The sequence below is a fragment of the Pseudophryne corroboree genome, chromosome 9 (assembly GCF_028390025.1).
Source record: "Pseudophryne corroboree isolate aPseCor3 chromosome 9, aPseCor3.hap2, whole genome shotgun sequence".
In the NCBI taxonomy this organism is placed as follows: Eukaryota; Metazoa; Chordata; class Amphibia; order Anura; family Myobatrachidae; genus Pseudophryne; species Pseudophryne corroboree.
In genome coordinates, this window is record NC_086452.1 from 361,394,717 (window position 1) to 361,400,387 (window position 5,671).

The following is a 5,671-nucleotide window of genomic DNA, read 5'->3' on the forward strand; positions in this document are numbered from 1 at the left end:
GGGGTATGGCCTCAAATAAAGGGCATGGCTTCACAGTGATGCCACAATTGTAAGCCACGCCTCCCTTGTCCATCACTGAAAGGGGCATGTCCCCTCTCCCTCAGTCACTCATAAATAGACGCTGTGCGCATGCCCTAAGCAGGGCAGCAAGTACAGGAGCCTCCCAACTGCCCGCTGCCCCCCCCCCCCCCCACCGCAGGACACTGTGGCCCGCGGGTGGGAGGGTCCCAAAAAAACAGAACTGTTGAATCAAAAATCGACCTTTTGCGAGAATATTGGGATTGAGTGTGACTCAGATTCGGGCCCAGAAACAGGACAGTTCAGGGTTTCAATACATATTCACTATTATATAAACTACCTGAATACCCGTGCTTCGCTACAGAATTTAAAGTATAATCACAAAGAGATGAAAAGCGCTGGTATTTAAGCAAATTTAATACTGCTTTTAAAAATGTTTACATATAAAACACAAAACTATGGGAATCTGTATTCTCTGTGTCTTATTTTAGTACAACGGGATATACCTGAAGTTAACTGGTTAGTTTAACACAGAAGATCAGCAATTAGACTTACAACATGACATGCTCCGCCCACCGCTGCCAATTTTTGTTAGGCCGCACCTCCGGACGGGCCTTCCCCGGATTGATGCTGTCAAAAGGCTGGTGCTGAGGTTAATAATCCGCCTCTTTATCTGCCCATCCCGCCTCTGATACTGCCCTGCTCAGTGCTGTAAATGCTGGTACGACAGGCCAAGCTCTGCCCGCTGTATGTTAAATATGTCAGGTTCACAGGAACAGGCTGACTCTATTCCAAAGGGCCCTAGGTCTCCTTGCTTAGCTTCTCGCTCTCCTTAGGGCTTCTCCTTTGAGGTAAAAAGGTAAAGATTTTTGCACAACACTTATGGTCACTGGGAGAGCTGTTTGTACCCTTTACACAGCAGATAAGCAGTCGCTGACTATCAAGCTTTCCTTTAGTGCAGTTAAGAGTCAAAATATCTATCTTTCCTTTCCTCCAATTGCTTTCTGAGAGGAAATAGGTTAGTTAAGTACTTATATCTGAAATATGGAACTGAAATGGCACTTGGACTGAAACGGCATCGGGAGTGTCACTATTCATTTCAGCGACGCCGAAAACTATGGATTTTTACATGTCACCCCCTTCCCACCCCCACCACTAGGGGTGCTTGGGGTGTCTTACCCCCAGTGTTTTTTTCCAGATTGTAAATCATATGTGTACCATGTTTGGTGTAAATTGCTTCAGGCATTCCAGAGTTATGCTGGAACACACACACACACACACACACACACACACACACACACACACACACACACACACACACACATCCATTTTTATATATATAGATAAGTCACATGAGAGTAATTATCAATTGTACTGTTAGAAATAAAAAAAAACATTTATAACAGTGGCTCAGGGGATATCCAATTAGCAGTGGTAATTTACCGCTGCTAATAGATTCGCCGGGGGCTATCCTATTAGCCCGAATCCCTAACGGATTCGCCAAGGGCTATCCTGTATGGCAGGGGTGGGGAACCTCCGGCCCACGGGCCGTATAAGACCCGCAAAGCTGTTTGTTCCGGCCTACCCGCTTGTGTTTCAGCGAGACACGTCGCCGCTCAGTCCGGTGGTAGCGTGTCTCAGCTGTCAGGGCAGGGAGGAGAGCGCAGCTATATGTCCGGTGGCAGTGGCGGGAAGGATCTCAAACCAGCCACCGGTTCATGAACGAATTAGAGCTAGCTGACCGGCAGCCAATCAGGAGCTGCCGCTGCCGGTCCACAAGCTCTGATTGGCTCACAATCCGGCGGATGGTTTGAGATCCTACACGCTGCCGCCCGACATAGCTGCACAATCCTCCCTGCCCTGACCCCCTGACAGCTGAGACACGCCACCGACGGACGGAGCAGCAGTGGTCAGCAGCACAGTGGGGTGTAGGGGAATGTGTAGGGGCATTTGTGTATCTGGCACTGTGGGGGCATTTGTGTATCTGGCACTGTGGGGGCATTTGTATATCTGGCACTGTGGGGGGCATCTGTATATCTGGTAGTGTGGGGGCATTTGTGTATCTGGCACTGTGGGGGCATTTGTGTATCTGGAACTGTGGGGGCAGTTGTGTATCTAGCACTGTGGGGGCATTTGTATATCTGGCACTGTGGGGGCGTTTGTGTATCTGGCACTGTGGCGGCATTTGTGTATCTGGCGCTGCACTGGCATATGTGAATCTGGCACTGCACTATTGGGGGCATATGTGTATCATGTCCCATTTTAATTGGCCACACCCATTTTTTGGTGCACGCGCATTCGGTGCACGCCCTCAGTACCTCTAAGGGGCATAACTACTGGGGGGCAGGGTCATTTTTAAGTTGATAATTTTTGTATGGCCCCCAAAGGATTTTATAAATATCCAAATGGCCCTTGGTAGTAAAAAGGTTCCCCACCCCTGCTGTACTATATACACATTTTTAGCTATTCTCCCAAAATGAATATTCCTGAAGTTCGGGCAGCTCTCCTAGACTCCCGAGAGAGTAGGCTAGTCTCTTGGATCTCTCCCAATCTCCCAGTGAATTGTGCTTGAATAGCTCACAGTGAATTGTTTAATTGTGGTTCTTCCCTTCACTGCACAATGTGCACATGGCACCTCCCACCTGGACCATCCCCTCCAGGATCTCTCTGAAGACCTCTTTAAAATATTTGCATACATATACACAGGGGCGAATTTAGGGGTCATGGCACCCCCTAGGCACTACAGTAATGACTGCCCACTCTGCCTTATTTTATTATTTTCATTGATTGACTATAAGCACTCATTTGCTGATTGGCAATTTAATATAACAATAAAAAAAAGCCATGAATTATGACATGTCGTTTTAGTTTTAATTATGTATACATAGTTACTAAGTTGGACAGCTTACCCAATTGCACTCCACCCAAGAAGCATTATGGTACAGTAGAGTGGAAATATTTTGCAGTTACTGGTAAATTTCGGTCTCACAGTACTAAACAAGCATCCAAGTGCTGCCCCCTGACAAGTGCTGCCCCTAGGCATGTGCCTCACGTGTCTAATGGGATATTCGCCACTGCATATACAAGGATCTTGGAAGAGAGGCCCAGCATAGGTTACCTGTTCTATGCGCTTTTGACTGAGCCCTTGGACTATAGTTTTAAAATGTTGATAGATGTATACATATTTATTGTATGACCTTAGTTAGGCTGTTAAATGACTATAGAAAATGTTTGGCAGTTGTCATTTCTAAAAATAATATTTCAAATGATATATATTATAAATGTCCTTATAATGTTTGGAAAATTGCTTCTGGGTGGCGGTTTGCAAATGCACAACTGACACTTATAGGTGCTTTCCATGTTGTCAGGCATATACAGTATTTTGCTTTTGTGCAGAATTGTATCTGCTGTATTTTAGTTGTATCTGCTGTATGTTAGTTGTATCTGCTGTATTTTAGTTGTATCTGCTGTACTTTAGTTGTATCTGCTGTATTTTAGAGGTTTTTGAACTTTTATTGATGCCAATAGTATTTTGAATGCAAAACAGTTGTTTATAAACATTTGCATAAGAATGTGCCATATGCCTAAAGCTACTCCTACCTCTCCGTATATGGGGGCAATTAAACTATATTTATCTGCAGATTTTTTGAGTATAAATTACACCCAATTTGTGACTGACTCTGCATCAGGTTTTTGTATGTAAATCCACTTTAAATGCATAACAGATTCATTTGTATTATGTATTGTATATATGCAATCACAGTATTAAAGTGGGGTGGTATTCAGTATGCCAGCTGTTGGGATCCCGGCGCTCAGTATACCAGTGCCGGAATCCCGACACCTGGCATACCGACAACTATTCTCCCTCTTGGTGGTCCACGACTTCCCTGGAGTGAGAATATACGCCCGCAAGGGGCTCATTTGCGATTGCCCAGCTGCCGGAATCCCAGCCGCCAGCATAACATACTACACCCCCAAGCAGAGGTATCCATTTTACATGGTTACCCAATAATGATGACATTTTAGCTTATCCATTAACTGGGAACCAGTACATCGGGCCTAATTCAAGGTTGATTGCAAACAACATTTTCCTCTAATGGGCAAAACCAGGGGCCTAATTCAGACCTGATCGTAGATGTGCTAAATTAAGAACCAGTCCGCCCTGCATGTCAGGCCCTACCCCACCTCCCCTCCTGCACAAGTACAAAAGCATTGCACAGCGATGATGCTTTTGTACTTTAGGAGTAGCTCCCTACCAGCGCAGCTGCTGCGCGCTGGTACAGAGCTACTCAACGCTGTGAGGGTTGCAGCGGCCGCGTGTGATGTCACGCAGCCGACGCGGCCCACCTCCCACACGGTCCAGGCACGCCTGCGTTGCCCGGACCGAGCCCCTAAAACGTCCGTCAGGGAATACTACTGCCACAAAGGGGTGTACTTAGTCTGCAACAATGTTTATGTAGATGGTATAGTATGTGTCAAAGTAACATCCACATGAATGTCAGGACCCATCTTTTCCCCAGCCACACACTTACCCAGCCGTCCACATGATGTAAAGGAAAATGTGATTCATCAGACCAGGTCACCTCCTTTCATTGCTCCAGGATCCAGTTCTGATTCAGTGCACATTGTAGGCGCTTTCAGTGGTGGACATGGGTCTGCATGGGCACTCTGACCGGTCTGCGACTATGCAGCCAGCCATGATGCACTGTGTGTTCTGACACCTTTCTATCATACCCAGCATTAACTTTTTCAGAAATTTGTGCTACAGTAGCTCTTCTGTGGGATAGGAGCAAATGGGCAAGCCTTCGCTCACGAAGCACATCAGTGAGTCTTGGGCACACATGACTCTGTCACCAGTTCACTGGTTGTCCTTCCTTGGACCTGTATTGATAGACACCAGGAACACCCCACAAGACCAGACTTTTGAAAATGCCCAATCATATAACCATCACAATTTAACCCTTGCCAAAGTCACTCAGATCCTTACTCTTGCCCTTTTTCCTGCTTCCAACACATCAACTTCAAGAACTGACTGTTCACTTGCTGCCTAATACACTTTGACAGGTGCCATTGTAATGAGATAATCCTTGGTATCCATTTCACCTGTCAGATGTATTAATGGTATGGTGGATGGGTGTGTGCCATTGAAGTGCCTTCATGTATGAAAATGTACAATGCTTTGGTACAGTAATATTTGGTAATATGTGCAGCTGTACAAGTAATGAGTTACCGTCTTATCTTTTTTATTATTATTATTATTATTATTATACAGAGTTGGGTGGGGTGGGCATGCACTAAACTGAACACAAGCCCACTGAATTCCTAAAACACCCCTGCATAGAAATGAAGTGTGTTTGTCAGGAGGTAGCTCTTAGGGATTGGGTACAGGATCCAGGTGCTTAGAATGCCGGCGGTCACATGACCAACAGCGGCATCCCGACACCTGGCGGGTAAGCATGCTAACCCTCTCCCGCCCTTTCCCTAACTCTCATTTTTCTGCTGCCTAACCCTCCATTCTTGCAGCTTAACCCAAACCTCCCTCCCTGCAGCCTAACCCTAACCTCCCTCCTTGCAGCTTAACCCCCCCAGTGCCTAGCCCTCACTCCCCCCCCCCCGCAGCCTAACCCTAATGCTCCCTTCTTGCAGCCTAACT